This window comes from Acomys minous (genome assembly GCF_964271855.1).
Source record: "Acomys minous genome assembly, chromosome: 10".
Taxonomy (NCBI): domain Eukaryota; kingdom Metazoa; phylum Chordata; class Mammalia; order Rodentia; family Muridae; genus Acomys; species Acomys minous.
Window position 1 is genome coordinate 224764 of NC_140491.1, and position 17349 is coordinate 242112.

At 41.2% G+C, this 17349-nt stretch overlaps 1 long non-coding RNA gene across 1 annotated transcript; it reads left to right on the forward strand.

The window, feature by feature from the left end:
- The first annotated feature begins 859 nt into the window (after window positions 1-859).
- LOC311607901 lies at window positions 860-17101 on the forward strand. The gene is made up of 3 exons (XR_014782786.1): window positions 860-1025; window positions 2689-2782; window positions 17017-17101. It is a non-coding gene; the product is annotated as an uncharacterized lncRNA (long non-coding RNA).
- The last annotated feature ends 248 nt before the right edge of the window (window positions 17102-17349 follow it).

The window sequence follows — 17349 nt, forward strand, 5'->3', positions numbered from 1 at the left end:
CCCGATCTCTTTGTTATTAGGCTTACAGTATTTTCATTTGTTTGGTTTTTTGTTTTTGTTTGTTTGTTTCTAACTACTTATTTAATTCAGTTTTCATACCATACATTGTCCTCCCTTCCTTCCGTCATTCATCCGTGTTTTCTTGCCCACAAATCATTTTGCGCCTCTCCCCTTGAGTTGATTCACATGCATTACAATGTCTCACCGCCTTGAACATGGCTCTGGTTTTTCAACTCTTTACACTGGCTATTATTTAAACTGCTCTCTCCCTAGGGGATAGAGATGCAGTTGTGTGCTTTGATCCAAGAGTATTTTGTCTTAGTTTTACTATTGCGTTTGGCAAATGGAACAACAACAACAAAAAAATCAGAATTTCTCAGGTGTTTGCTGTTTTGTCTGCGTGTGTTTTTAGCCCTCGGGGCTTGGTATGCCTTGGCTTGAAGTTAGGTGGGATAACTTGTATCTGAAGGGTTCAGAACCCAGTGTTGGGGGGGGTTAGATACTGGGGTTCAGTGTCCTATTAGATCCAGTTCTGGTCTAGGCTGACAGCAAGCATCCGGGGAGGCTCCAAGAGCAGGTCCAGGGTAGCCTGAGAGCTGGGACGCAGTGGCTGGCAGCTCAGAGCGCAGTGGGAGGGGCGGGTCTCCTCAGGGTGGGGATATTCTTCTGATGAAAAGAGTGAAGTGGAAAAAAGAAAAAAGATCCGGGTGGTCTTGAAATACTAAGAAACAGCCTTCGCCTGGTGTGGGCGGGTTCACAGGATCCACATAACTGGAACCCGTGGGTAGTGGGTGGGGCTAGGGAGGCCATCTAAGAAGCCAGCCAGAGTGACAGGAAAATCCACCATTCACTGTGGGACCCAGGCGAGCCCTATGGTCTGGAATCCAGCTTGGAGGACATTGGCTTTTCCAGGAGGACAAGGAAATTCCCTGTAGCCACAGGTGCCACACGAGGTGCCCTGGGAAAGTCAGTAGTCAACATCGCTGTGGCAGGAACAGCAGCCCGGTGGCCCTGGACCCTCCCAGGTCAGAGGTGCTGCGGGGCTGGGAAACCGGAGGGAGCTGAACAGGGATGGAGCCGCTCTTAAAGGACGCTACTCTCACATTTCTGTCATGGCTATCTTACCGCGTATATTGTACCATTGTTGAGAAGTTTGAGATCCTATGAATCGGGGCTTAAAAGTGAATTTTATAATTCATTTTGTAGTTGCCAGAATATTTTCATAAAATAATCTAATAGAGCATTGGCATTATCAGTTGTCTGCAAACAGGATTCTCTTTGCTTTGTAGCAGTGTACAAAGCGGCTGGGATTTAAAATCATGGATGCTTTTTAACTTCTCTGTTCTACTGCTTGCCTATTCAGGAGAGTGACTGGCCTTTGCCACTGGGACTAGGCACCGCAGAGAGCTTTGTATATAGTAGTCACATAATAAACCAGTGCAGATTTGATTGAATCAAAATACACTGTGACAGGGCAAAACAGTGTGGCGGCTCCTCCATCTTGTATTCTTGCTGAGACTGTTTTCAGGGTTCACTAGAAAATGATCTCCTTGTTGGAGAATCCCATGGAAAAGTACCCGATGCTATTCCAGAAACCAAAGGTCAGGATGACCTCACTAACCTATCTTACTTATCCTTTGTTAAAACTGCTAACCTTTTATCCTACCTGCCCCTGTGCAGAAAGCCCTCCTCAGGCTGGCTCACCTATCTTAGTTTCTGTTAAAAACTGCTTGCTTCAAACTGCTTACTCTTCAAAACTCCCTCTGCAGCTGCTAAGCAAGATGCCTGGACTAGGTCTCTGCCATTAAAAACTCCGTGTTCTGGACACAGCCGCACTTAGGTCCCTGAACACTTGAGTGTGGTCTCCCTTCACTGGCATAAAGACCATCACTTGGCTATAAATTGTGTTTGAGTGGTCACTTCTGGTGTTCTTACCCATAACCATGCTTTATCAAGTGTCATAGTTATGCTAGTAAACATTAACGTTTATTATGCTGAGTTTTACTCCCCATTAATTTTCCTTCTGAGGTGTGTGCACACAATGATGAAAATAAATAACTCAGAAACGTGTATGTAGATGCTAAATTCTTAGGTTCAGGGATGTGAGTATGCACGCTTTTGAGAGCATATCAGAGCATAACTATTTTATGGTTAGCAAACACACTTTAGAATAAGACAAAATTCGAAAGCATCTTTTGAATGACTATGTTCACTTACCTGTGTCAGAGAAATGTCCCCTTGGTTGAAGAAAAGCATTCTGCCCATGTATGTGTGGCCTAGTTGTTTTTTTGGGGTTATTTTGTTTTGTTTGTTTGTTTTATTTCAGGGTTTGTTGACATTCAGTGCTGTGACTGTGGACTTCTTGTAGGACAAGTGGGAATGCCTAGACCCTGCAGGGATTTTTTTTTCAGAGATCTTGGTTTGTGTGGATGACAATAGTTTTCTTGCCATCTCCCTAGGTCCTCCTCCTCAGAGTTCCTGGGAAAACTGCTCCACATATATCTTAACTGTGTCTAAATGAGTCTCTCATCTCACAGAGTTAAGCGAAATCCCTAAAGGAAGAGAAACATTTGTCTTGATATTGTCTTTTTCCTTCAGGTTTATCCTTTTGGCAGGGGTTAACATCTTTCAGTTTTGTTCCATGAAAAGCTCCAGGATCTCCCTGAAGCATCTCTTTCCCGTGTGCAGGTCTCCCCACTGCTCAGCCAGATCTGCTCAGCTGTGAAAGACCACTAAGAGCCGGAGATGGTGAAGACCGAGTAGACTGTAGCAAAGGACCCAGGTGTGTGAGAGGGTGGAGACAGGCTCAAGTGACACTAGAAAGAGGACATGAAATCGGTTTTACCTCATTCTGTTTCATTAGAAACGATTCTAGACAACTCCACTGAGAGTGATCTCAAGATTATCATGTAGACTCTCTAGGTAAGGCTTAGAGGCAAATATAATTTCATGTGACTTTGCCTGCGAGTGATCTTTCCCACTCCCAGCCACGTTACTGGATGTGTCTTCATGCCAATCTTAACAGGTTTAAGTACTATAATTTTAACGTAGTATTTAGTTAGAAGAATTAATTGATGCTGCTTGTTTTCCCTGCTCTCGGGTTTTTTGTGGGTTTTTTGTTTGTTTGTTTGTTTTGTTTTGTTTTTTGGAGTATTTTGTAGTTCCTTCTGGGTCTGTGTCATTTAGGGTTAATTTCCCATTCCTAAAATAGTTCCAACAGAACTCTGGTAAGATTTGCTTAAAACCTGTGCAGAGTATAAAACTCGATCTACTTTGTCTTTCCATTGATATCTGTGTCACCTGCCTTCATAGCATCGCTCCATGGTTTGTGTAGCTACAATTTTTATATAGTTTGGTCATTCTCTCATATGTTTTGAAGTCTTTGTGATTTCTCACAATTTTGTAAATTTTAGGAAGGTTTCCCTCTATTCATATGAAAAATGCCTGTACAATCTTGGTTCAAATTACGTAGAATCTTTACATAATATAAACATCCTTTTACAATTCTACCCATGTTTGAATAAGAGCATGCTAGCGGTGAGTCAGTATTCACATGTCTTTTATGTAGTCTTCTGTTTCCTGTCCACTGTTGATGTCAGCTTTTCAGGTTCTTAGAGAAGACACCTTTGATCATTTGAAGACTCGCTCTATTTCTTTTTTTTTTTTAATGTGAATGTTAACTGTTTGTTTTTCTTTTCTTTTCTTTCTTTCTTTTTTTTATTAATTTATTCTTGTTACAAGTCAATGGTTATCCCATCCCTTGTATCCTCCCATTCTTCCCTCCTTCCCTCCCATTTTCCCCTTACTCCCCTCCTCTATGACTGTGCCTGAGGGGGACTTCCTCCCCCTTTATATGCTCTGATGCCTCATATTTGACCATGTCCCCTGGAGGGGGAGACCTGGTGGCACTCAGAGGAAGGATAGCAGGCTACCAAAAAGAGACTTGAGACTCGCTCTTATTTCTAAGATGTGGCCACCCTGGAGCATGCTGGCTGAAGTTTGAGAAGACTGGGCATCTTCTGCAGTTGTGTGCATGTTCTCTGGAGGCCTGCTGGGCATTATTGGTTTTCTGTGCTGTTCGTGGTCATCTCTCAGTAATGTTCTCTCTGATCTCCAACATCACCGAAAGGCAGATGTTGAAGCTTCTCTGCATCAGGATCTTTTTTTCCCCTACAGTCTGTCATTGATTGCTTCATGTACTTGGAAACTATTTTCTGAAGTGCAATCATATTGATCACATAGCTCTCTGGCATTTGTTAAAATTCTTTCTTTTGGAAGTTGATGGATTTGGTGTTTTCTTCCTACATTATGGCCAATTCTCTTCAAGCATATATCTTTTAAAAATTTCCCTCAACTTTTAGCATTTTGTATTCTTATATTTAAAGTAAATTAAATCCTTTCATAGAATATATATATTCTATGAAATATAGTCTATGTACAAACACACACACTTGTCTCATATATATATATATATATATATATATATATATATATGTATGTATGTTTGTGTGTGTGTGTGTGTGTGTGAGAGAGAGAGAGAGAGAGAGAGAGAGAGAGAGAGAGAGAGAGAGAGTGTGTGTGTGTGTATGAATGTTGGGTCTGTTGACAGGGTCTTATTTCTTCCCTCACTGAGTCTGCGTGTTTGGTGTCTTTATATTAATTAGTTTGTAGGTGTGAAACAGTCCTGCATTCTTGGCATGAGCTCACCTTTGATGATCCTGTTTACGTGTTCTTTTTCTTTGTCTCTTATGCGGTATTCTCCTTTTGTCATTAGTGTAAGGTTTATCTTTAAAGAGAGAGAGAGAGAGAGAGAGAGAGAGAGAGAGAGAGAGAGAGAGAGTTCTGTGCCGGATCTTTCTGGCCCTCACGGACTTTAAAAGGAAACTCCTCCTGCTTCAGTCTGAGCTCTTGCATGTATGCCTGTTCTAGTTTCATGACTCAAGAACTTCCTGGAACCTGACTTACAGGAGGATGTTACACATCCATGCAGGTAAAGGAAACTGGGCCTAGAAACTGCAAGTGCGACAACAGCTCTTATAGCTGCTGGGCCACCTCTGCAGCCCCTTGTTGATTGGTCATCACTAGCTACCAGGAGCAATGAAACATAATTCACAGAGCACTGAGGACACTCCCTCTCCCTTGCTCCCCCTCCCCCATGTAGTGTCAGGATGAGTAAAATGCAAGTGTTTCCAGGAGCTCATCCTTTCTTTCTTCCATTCTGATTCATTTGCGTGTGACTTTCTACAGCACTGCCGAAGGTAGCACTGACGTGATTGGCACACCTTGCAGGGTCCCCTTCTCAGCTCTATCCCTGCTACTTAAGGACTTGCACTTTGCTTCTGGATTAGGCTAAAAGTGCTTCTTCCTTAGTCCTTGACTTTCTTCACATAAATAAGTCTATTACTTTGACCCATCATATTGTCTTTGAGTCTCTATTTGATTAATTGCTACGCAAACCTTTTTAGTACCTTCCTATATAGGACTTCATGTTGACTCGCTCTTATTCTTTTAAGCACTCAGGCACATGATTAGGGGGGAAATGCCTTTCATCGTCAGCACCTCTTGCTGCTAGAACTTCTGAGCATATCTTTGTGTGTGACCGTCTTTTATGGCATTTTACTCATCAGGACACTACGGGGAGTGTGCTCGGTGCTCCGTGGAATTATGTATCATTGCTGCTGGATTTAAGTCCCCACGGTAGCTAGTGATGACCAGTCAACAAGGGTCTGCAGAGGTGGCTCAGCAGCTAAGAGCTGTTGTTGCATGTGCAGTTCCTAGGTCCAGTTCCCTTTACCTGCATGGATATGTAACATCCTCCTGTAAGTCAGGTTCCAGAACACGAGTTGCTCTCTTCTGGCCCCTGCAGACACTGTAACAGGTGCATAGGGGTACAGACAAAGACACACAGACAGATTAGGAGAGAGCGGAAAGAGAGAGAGAGAGAGAGAGAGAGAGAGAGAGAGAGAGAGAGAGAATGAAGAGAAACTATAAGTGTTCTGGAGGTGTTCCTAATGCTTCAAGATAAAAGTACAGGAAAGAACATAGAGGTGTCAGTCCTAGTGTGAAAGCAAATGGCAAGTCTACATAGGTGACAGGACAGCAGACAGCTTGTGCCAACACTGGAAGAGTCAGGGATGATCCTCATGGTTGGTAAAGTTGTTTGTGTTCACGGAGCCTGGGGCCAGAGAACATTCTGTGCCCTACTAATGTGTTAATAGAAGGCTTATCGTATTGATCATGTAGTCGGGAACACAGCAGAAGCTTTTGAGAGGATCCTCCTTAATCGTGGAAGAAATCACAGTACAAGAAAACGCTGTCACCCGGCATCCCATGTACAGAGAAATCTGCTACAGAGGGAAAACAAATTATATTAAGCACCACAGTTTTCTTAACTTTGTAGTATAATAACAGGCCCCAGTGCTCAAGGCTTCCTCCTCACTGAGGCATGATGTAGAAAGGACCTATTCCCACTCTAAGTATCCCCTGACTGCTTGGGATTAAGGGCTACATGGTAGTTGTGTTGTAAGTCACACACAACTCTCCCAGTCCAGTGCTGTGGTGTGCAGTCGGACTTCTAGATGTCTCCTTTGGTCTTGCATGTGTTTCTCAGAGGAGAGCTGCTTGCATGTGATGCTGCTCACAGGTGCTTTTGACCTTGCTGTGCTTCTTCTGTCAAATTCCACATTGCTGCTGCAGATTCCACTGGTCATCCCATGGAACCATGGGCTGTTGAGAGAGGACAGATCACATTTCTGTGGCTGCTCATTAGGTAGGTCCCCTGCTTTTGTTTAGTTTAAAAACAATGAAGTCTCCATTCCTCTGTCCTCCGGTTTCTGCTCTTTCCTCATATTGTGGCTTTCTGAGCTATGGTCCACTTTCTTTGCATTGCTTCAACTCTGTCTTTGATGCTATACATTTCCTAACCTCAGTTGGTTGTTAACTCTTCTTGGATCACTCATTGAATACCTTTAAGCTTCCTCAAGGAATTCATAAATGTCTGCAGTTCGTTTCTAGAGATTTGAGTTCTTTTATTTACTTTTGATGTTTGAACACTCTCTTTACTGTCGTTCGAATTTGTTCATTGGTAAAATTAGAATGAATTGTTCCGAAATGATGGAAAACAGTAGAGCAATTCCTCTGAAAATCATGGAGAAGAAATAGAATGTGTCCGCTCCATACGAGATAAGATCAGTTGGGGATAAAGCTACTGAGGAGTAGCACCTGTTCTCCCATACTCACCCTAAAATGTCCATTAGCCATCAATAAAATTATAAGAGATCACCTAAATATAATATAGGTGTGTGTGGTTGTGCTTGTACATGTGTGCACATGCGTGTGTTCATGTGTGTGCATGGCAGAATTATGTAAACTAAAACAACGTTATGCAGATATGCAGAGTGAAGGCTTGCTTTGTGGAACAGGACTGACATAGGATATAACATATAATCAAATAAGCCAGGAGTCTAGACACATTTCAAATGGTCCTAGTTCAGTTGGAACCATAAAGTTGACTTCTACAGAGAAAATAGGTAGCATGCAAGGACTGAAGGAAATCAGAGCTGATAAAATAAATATTGACTTTCAACTTGAGTTATTAAGAATTGCCTGAACTCTGGAGATATGGTTCAGAGGTTAAGAGTGTGGGACTCTCTGCAGGCATCATAGCCGGTAGGGAAATAAACCGTAAGAAGCAAGAAGGAAAACTCAGGCTGGCCCAACTTCATTGGGGCTGGCTCAATCTGACACCAGGCAGTTTATTGAAGGCCTGCTTAAACACAGTACAGTTTGGAAGAACATTTCCTGGTGTAACAGAATCTCCAGTGCATAATGAGGCATAATGACACTGAAACTCAACTCAAAATACATGTTATTTCTTTCAAAAAGATGGGTGCTAGAGATAGGCTCCATACATTAGTTTAAGGACCTCAGGATGCATCTGGAGTGGTGTCTGTCATACAGGTCTTACATATAGCATTGGACACAACAGGGCATAAATTACATGTGACATCTTCCCCTAAAGGTGGGTTCTGTTGACTGAGAAACAAAGTTAAAGATACAGGTCTAGGGAAGGGGAGTCTGGAATGAACATTCTGGGGCATTTGGGTAAGATCTGCCTCTATAGATAGCAAAGGTCACCAGGTTATTAACCACATCCACTCCTAGCTCTCTGAGTGTGAAACTGGAATTCATTTCCTTTTTTGAGGAGACATTTCCGGATGTTTAACTTTTCTGTTTTCCCTAGTGATCTGGAAGAGGGACCTTTGTGCTCCCAACATTCATTCATTCATATGTACATATGTACATAAAATATACATACATACATACATACATACATACATACATACATGTAGGCGTTGAACTTTTTCTTTTTTTAATTTTTTTCTTTGAACTTTCTCTAATCTACTATATTTGGGATTCTTTAATGTTTATACCTCCCTTCCAACCCACCTACCCAAGATAAGAAAGAAAGGAGGTTAATGGGAACAGGAGAAGTAGACCTTTTTAGACTCAGTTCTTTGGAGCGATTCCACTGGTGTAGTTGGCAGGATTCCAGCAGATGCATTAAACAGCAAAGCAGCAATTTGACAAAAGTGACTGCCACTGCAGCTTCTGGAACCCGGAGCCTCAGAGCATTCTCTGGAGCATTTCTCTCTAGGAGCATCTCGATGCCAAACAACAGGAAACACTACCAAGATCCAAAGCCCCTGCCTCCTGTTTTGGGCTCATACAAATACATATATATAAGATGTCCTCAAAGATGGCGGTGAGCAGTGTGGACTGTGTTTGGAAGCTCCAGTGAACAATTCAGGGAATTACACAGATTTCTGAGCCAGGAATACCAAGGTCCCCACACCACGGCAGCTGGAGTGCTCCACGGTTCGGAGGGACCAGGGTGCGGAGGACCTGCTTGCCCCTGCACACGGGAGGAGTGCGGATTTTCTTGGATCAGAGCAGCAGCAGCAGAGACAGCAGTGTCACCAGCAGCACCAGCGGTGGTGGCTGAGGTTTGCAACTCAAAGCCTTCCAGTGGAGGCGACTGGTGTGGTGGATGGTGGGAGTTGCTGCGGGAGAGGGGAGTCTGGACAGGATTTGGGTTGCGTGGTACCTTGAGACCCAAACTGGACTTGGCAGACAGTTCAGCCCCAGAGTCCCGGGTTTGCTCAGTGCGCTGTGCCGTGGAGACACTGGCTCAGCTCAGCAAGCAATTCTGCCCGAGGCACTACCTCAGTACAGCTACAGCTCCCCTACTGTGACACAGGCTGAGCCAAGCACTCAGTGCCACCCTAGGCACCAGCTCAGCGCAGCCGCAGTTCTCCTGCTGTGACGCAGGCTGGGCGGAGCACTCAGTTCCACTGTACGCACTTGGTCAGTGCAGCTGCAGTTCCCCTGCTGTGACACAGGCTGGGCAGAGCACTCAGTGCCACCGCAGGTGCTTGCTCAGCACAGCCGCAGTTCTCCTGCTGTGAAACCAAATGGGCAGAGTGCTCAGTTCCACCCTAGGCACCAGCTCAGCGCAGCCGCAGTTATCCTGCCATGACACAGGCTGGGCAGAGAGCTCAATTCCACCCTAGGCACTAACTAAGTGCAGCCGCAGTTATCCTTCGGTGACCAGGTTAGGTGGAGCGCTCAGTTCCACCGGAGGCACCAGCTAGTGTAGCCATAGTTCTCCTGCTGTGGCAGACAGTTCAGGCCCTGAGAATCTAGCTGAGCTTGACACATGGTTCGAGTCCAGTATCCCTGGCTGGACTAGGCAGGGGACCCGAAAGGCTGTGGATACCTTGGCCTGATCCAACGCTCATTCAGAGACCCAGAACGATTGCAGGACCCACAGCGAAGGGGAGCTGAGGATCACTGGCTGTGAGAGCCCAAAACAACAGGGCTAACCTCCTGCCATCCACACCAGTGAAGTGTCAGAGCTTCCAGCCAAAGAAAATCGTGAGAAAACAAGTGACTCTATCATCAGACTCCCTCCACCCAACTCTGGAAGCTACCCAACAAAAACACAGACGGCAAGATGTCTAAAGGAAAGCGTAAAAGCATACGCAAAACCCCCCAAACAACATGGCATCTCCAGTTTCCAGCTATCCCAAAGAAAACAACCCAGAGAACTCAAATACAATGGAAACACAAGAAAATGACCTCAAATCCTTGGTAATGAGGATGATAACGGAGGAAACAAATAAAATTCAAAATCAGATGTAGGAAGACACAGCCAAGCAGGTGCGAGACATAAAAGAAGCACATAGAGTGGAACTGGAAATTTTTCAGGAAAATGTAAACAACCAGATGAAAAAAATAAATAAAATGGTTCAAGCCCTATAAAGTGACAATGGAAGAAACTCTGTAATATACAAAAATCAGATGAAAGAAATAAAAAAATCTGTTCAAGATATGAAGATGAAAATGGATTCAATGATAAACACACAGACAGAAGAAAAACGAGAACGTGAGACCTCAGAGAAGAATGCGAATGAGACAGTGCTGAGCTTTTCTAACAGAATCCAAGAGATGGAAGAACGAATCTCAAGTGTAGAAGATACAATCACAGATCTTGAAGCAACCATTAAAAAATGCCAAATCTGAAAAACTCCTGACACAAAACATCAAAGAAATTAAGGACACCATGAAAAGAAGAAATCTGAGGATAATAGGCATTGAAGAAAGAGAAGATATCAGACTCTAAGCCCCAGAAACTATTCTCAGCAAAATCATACAAGAAAATTTCCCCAATCTAAAGAAAGAGATGCCTATAAACATACATGTGGCATACAGAACACCAAGTAGAATTGACCAGAAAAGAAAAACTGCCTGTCACATAATAATCAAAACACAAAACATACAGAACAAAGAAAAAATATTAAAAGCTGCAAGGGAAAAGGGCCAAATAACATTTAATGGCAAACCTATCAGAATTACACCCGACTTCTCAGCAGAGACCATAAAAGCCAGAAGGGCCTGGACAGAGATCCTGCAAACCCTAAGAGACCACAGATGCCAGGCCAGACTACTTTACTGAGCAAAACTATCAATAACCATTGATGGAGAAAACAAAATATTCCATGACAAAACCAAATTCAAACAGTACCTATCCACAAATCCAGCTTTACAGAAGGTACTAGAAGGAAAACTCCATCCAAAAGGGTCAAGCTACAACCAAAACTACTCAGGAAATAGATAACTATATCATGGCAAAAACACAACTACACAAACGCTCAACTGGAAACAACATCAAAATTAAGACTCTTAACAGTAAATGGTCATTAATATCTCTCAACATCAATGGTCTCAATTCTCCAACAAAAAGACACAGACTGACTGAATGGGTGCATAAAAAGGATCCAACATTCTTCTGCATTCAAGAAACACATCTCACCCATAATGATAGGCATTACCTCAGGATAAGAGGTTGGAAAAAATATTCCAAGCAAATGGTCACAAGAAGCAAGCGGCATAGCCATTTTAATATCGAACAAAATAGACTTCCAACCAAAATTAATCAAAAGGGATGAGGAGGGACACTTCATACTCATCAAAGGTAAAGTCAACCAAGATGAAATCACAATTCTGAACATCTATGCTCCCAATACAAGGGCACCCACATTTGTAAAAGATCTGCTAAAAAGGCTTAAACAACACATCGATCCCCACACAATAGTAGTGGGAAACTTCAACACCCCACTCTCACTGAAGGACAAGTCATTGAAACAAAAACTAAGCAGAGAAATAACATCATTAACCAATGCCATGGGTCAAATGGATCTAACAGATATCTATAGAACCTTTCACCCAAACAAGAAAGAATATACCTTCTTCTCTGCACCCCATGGAACCTTCTCCAAAATTGATCACATCGTAGTTCACAAAGAAAGCCTCAACAGATATAAGAGGATTGAAATAATACCTTGTATCCTATCATATCATCATGGGCTTAGGCTGCAATTCAACAACAACAGAAATAACAAAAAGCCTTCACCTACATGGAAACTAAAAAAACTCTCTGCTAAATGAAACCTGGGTCAGGGAAGAAATAAAGAAAGAAATCAAGGAGTTTCTGAAATTCAACTAAAATGAAGGAACAACATACACAAATTTGTGGGATACACTGAAAGCAGTGCTAAGAGGAAAATTCATAGTACTAAGTGCCTTTAAGAAGAAATTGTAAGCATCGCACATAAGCACCTTAATGACACAACTGGAAGCCCTAGGAAAAAAAGAAACAGAAACACCCAAAAGGAGTAGATGTCTGGAAATAATCAAAATCAGGGGTGAAATTAACAAATTAGATAATAAGAAAACAATCCAAAGAATCAACAAAACCTAGAGCTGGTTCTTTGAGAAAATAAAAAAGATAGACATACCATTAGCCAAATTAACTAAAAGGCAGAGAGACATTATTAAAATCAACAAAATCATTAATGAAAAGGGAGACATAACAAAAGACACTGAAGAAATACAAAGAATCATAAGATCCTACTTTGAAGGCATATATGCCAAAAAATTTGAAAATCTAAGGGAAATGGACGATTTTCTTGATCAATTTCACTTGCCAAAGTTGAGTGAAGAACAGATAAACAAGCTAATTTGTCCCCTTTCCCATACAGAAATTGAAGCAATCATTGATAGTCTCCCAACCAAAAAAAGTGCAGGGCCAGATGGTTTCAGTGCAGAATTCTACCAGATCTTCAAGTGCGAGCTAATACTGATACTCTTCAAGCTACTCCAAAAGATAGAAAGGAATGGAACATTACCAAATCATTCTATGAGGCCATAGTCTCATTGATACCTAAACCTCACAAAGACTCAACAAAGAAATAGGATTTCAGACCAATTTCTCTTATGAATATTGATGCAAAAATGCTAAGTAAAATACTTGCAAAACGAATACAAGAACACATCAAAGATATCATTCATCATGACCAAGTAGACTTCATTCCAGACATGCAGGGATGGTTTAATATATAGAAATCCATCAATATAATTCACCATATAAACAAACTGAAAATAAAAAACCACATGATCATCTCTTTAGATGCAGAAAAAGCATTTGATAATATCCAACACCCATTCATGTTTAAAGTTTTAGAGAGATCAGGTATACAAGGCATTTCCTCAACATAATAAAGGCTATATACAGCAAGCCAATAGCCAAAATCAAAGTAAATGGTGAGATACTCAAGGAAATTCCTCTAAAATCAGGAACAAGGCAAAGATTCTGCCCACTCTCTCCATATCTCTTCAATATAGTACTCGAAGTTCTAGTCAAAGCAATAAGACAACAAAAGGAGATCAAGGGTATTCAAATGGGAAAGTAGGAAGTCAAATTATCCCTATTTGCAGATTATATGATAGTCTACATAAGTGACCCTCAAAATTCCACCAGAGAACTCCTACAGCTGATAAACACGTTCAGCAAATTGGCTGGATACAAAATTAACTCAAAAAACTTTGTAGCCTTCCTATACACAAATGACAAGCTTGCAGAGGAAGAAATTAGGAAAACCACACCCTTCACATTAGCCACAAGCAATAAAAATATTTAGGAGATACTCTAACTAAGCAAGTTAAGGACTTGTTTGAAAAAATTTCAAAACTCTGAACAAAGAGATTGAAGATGACAAGAGAAGATGCAATGATCTTCCTTGTTCATGGATCGGGAGTATTAACATAGTAAAAATGGCCATCCTACCAAAAGCAATCTACAGATTCAATGCAATTCCTATCAAAATACCTACAGAATTTTTTAAAGATATTGAAAGTTCAATTCTGAACTTCATATGGAAAAACAAAAAACCCAGAATAGCTAAAACAATCTTGTACATTAAAAGGTGCTCTGTAGGAGTCTCCATACCTGATCTCAAATTGTGCTATAAAGCAATAGTAATTAAAACAGCATGGTACTGGCACAGCAACAGGCTGATTGATCAGTGGAATCGAATCGAAGACCCAGATATAAATCCACACACATATGTTCCCTTGATTTTTGACAAAGAAGCCAAATCCATTCAATAGAAAAATAATAGCATCTTCAACAAATGGTTCTGGTCTAACTGGATGTCTATGTGTAAAAAAAAAGGCAACTGGACTCATATTTGTCACCTTGAACAAAACTCAAATCCAAGTGGATTAAAGACCTCAACATAAAACCAGAGACACTAAGTCACTTAGAAGAAAAAGTGAGGAAGAGCCTGGAACATATTGGCATAGGAGTCAACTTCCTGAACAGAACACCAACGGCCCAGTCATTAATTTCAACATTTAATAAATGGGACCTCATGAGGATGAGAAGCTTGTGTAAGGCAGGAGACACTATCAAGAGAACAAAGCGACAGCCTACAGACTGGGAAAAGATCTTCACCAACCCTAAATATGACAAAGGTCGAATATCCAAAACATATAAAGAACTCAAGAAATTAAACACTACCAAACCAAATACCTCAATTGAGAAATGGGCTTGGAACTAAACAGAGAATTCTCAATAGAGAAATATCAAATGGCTGAGAAACACTTAAAGAAATGCCCAACCTCCTTAATCATCAGGGTAATGCAAACCAAAACAACTCTGAGATTCCATCTTACAGCCATCAGAATGGCTAAGATAAAAAATTCAAATGATACCTCATGCTGGCAAGGATGTAGGGAGAGAGGAACACTCCTTCATTGCTGGTGGGAACGCAAACTAGTACAGCCACTTTGGAAATCTATCTGGTGCTATCTCAGAAAACTGGGAATAGGGCTTCCTCAAGACCCAGCTATTCCACTCCTTGGAATATACCCAGAAGATGCTCCAGCACACAGCAAGAAAATTTGCTCAACCATGTTCATAGCAGCCTTATTCATAATAGCCAGAACATGGAAACAGCCTAAGTGTCCCTCAATAGAAGAATGGATAAAGAAACTGTGGTACGTATACACTATGGAATAGTATTCAGCTATTAAAAGCAAGGATTTCCCGAAAATTGTGGAAAAATCGATTGAGCTAGAAATTATCATAATGAGTGTGTTAACCCAGAAGCAGAAAGCCTCAAATGGTATATACTTACTTATATCTGCACATTAGCCCAAGGGCATGTCCCGCGAAAGTCTTCACTTACCAGGAAACTGAGACAGAGGGGAGGACATCCTACTGGGACTCTAGATGAGAAAAGCATGGGAGAATGGCAAAGTAGAAGGATCCAGAGCGTCCTAGAAACCTACAAGTAGAACATTATGATAGGCAGGTTTGGGCCCAGCGGTCCCGCTCAAACTAAGGCACCAGCCAAGGACAATACAGGCCAGAAACTTTATACCCCTTCCCAGATCTAGCCAGTTGTCAGAACACTCTCCACAGTAGAGTGAAGAGTGGGATATGTCTTTCTCACGTACTCTGGTGTCTCACATTTGACCATGTTCCCTGGATGGGGAGACCTTGTGGCACTCAGAGGAAGGACAGCAGTTTACCAAGAAGAGACTTGATGCCCTATGAGCATATACTGGGAGAGGTAATCCCCCTCAGAAAAGTCATAGGGGAGGGGAATAAGAGGAAAATGGGAAGGAGGGAAGAATGGGAGGATTCAAGGGATGGGATATCCATTGAGATGTAACAAGAATTAATTAAAAAATTAAAAAATAAAAATAAATACTTGGTAAAAACGGTGTTTGTCATGAATCCATGTGTGTTGGAGTGTTTGTTGGTGTGTGTGTGTGTGTGTGTGTGTGTGTGTGTGTGTGTGTGTATGTGTGTGTTTGTGTGACACAGACATCTTCACACAAAAAGTGAGGTCAGGCATTATTTGAGAAGTTCATAGGCCCACAGGAATTATGGATGGAATATCTTGTGAAGCTAGTGGGAAGAAAATATCAGTATACTCTTATACTGGCAATTCAGATTCTACACTGCAATGAAGAATAGATTACTCTGAAATTTGTATAGGAAGAGTTTACACATTAAAATTAGGTGTTTCCCAATTATGTGCTTCTAAGATACTCAGCACAAGTATTCCTTACATATATTACTTGAATGGAAATGAGTATAAAACAATACTGAAAAGCAAAGTGAAGTAGAAGAAATGGGTTATCACATTTTATTGATCTGTGAGAACTGAGGTTCTAGGATGGAGATCATGTGTTAGAACTCAATTTTTTAACATAGTTTATTACAATGATGTAGGTATAGTTTGAGGGATAAGTCTCATTAATATTTCAAATGATATACAAAGTTCATGCGTTTCTTTGGATATTGTTGAATTTTAAAAATCAACATTTAAAGTGTACATGAGCTCCTATTTTGTGAAGAGCTGGATGGTTTTTGGTACAACAGGACTCAAGAAATTTCTGGATTTCACCTGATTATTCGTTCTGCAAAACTAGAAACATAGACTTTGGGTAGATATTCTTTATTTGTCACTGGTGTGACATATTTCACTGTGTGTATGTTCTGAGGTTCTCAGATGTCCCAGACAAGTGGCTACCTCTGCATTATAAAGACTTGGTGGTACAATGCTCACCGTGTAGTCATGAGCTATTTTGTATGCCCCTTCTTAATCAATAATTTATATTTCACTGTGCATAATCTAAAAAAATCTACTGACATAATTTCTATTGGTGTACACATAAACAGATATATAAGATAGTACTGAAACAAAACTTTCACTGAACCGCCTCTGCTCAGGGATTTTAATATCCATAAACCTGAATGATGTCATGGAACCAGAGACAGAACTATTATCAAATATATTTATCAACTCATGTTTACCACATGGACTGTGGACCTCAGATGACAAGTCCCAAGGAAGATTCCTCCAGGAATGAGGAAGGGCCTAAGGGCAAAAAAGAATCATGAATGTGCAAGTAAACTTTCCATTGTCCAGAAAAATAAAGAAGATAGGAACACATGAGTGCCCATTTGTTAGGCTGATATGCAAGACACTTCACAATCCACAACATTGGGGCTTATAGTAGGACAAAGATGTTCACTTTGATTTTGTTCTATTTGCTTCTGAACACTCCACTTCTCATGATGAGTTTCACTCCTTCCAGGTGCTTTTGGAGAATGAAGAATGAAGAAAAGAACAGAGAGGTAATGGAAGCGTGTTTTTTCTACCTTCATGCAGTGCAATGGTCTGTGCAGAAAGACTATTTTAGCAACATTCTGGATACGCTGTAAGTGCTTTTTAAATTTTCATGTAGATGTCATCACAATTATATCTGGAGAGGTCTGAAGATGGGAAACAGAACAATGCTTTGAATGTTGTCTTTTTCTTCCAATGTGCACACAAAAAAACAACACCAAATTCTTTTATAAACTCAATGCTATTTTATGAATTATTTTTAGCTCATAAAGTATTTTGTTTCTTCCAGTTAGCCTCCTGA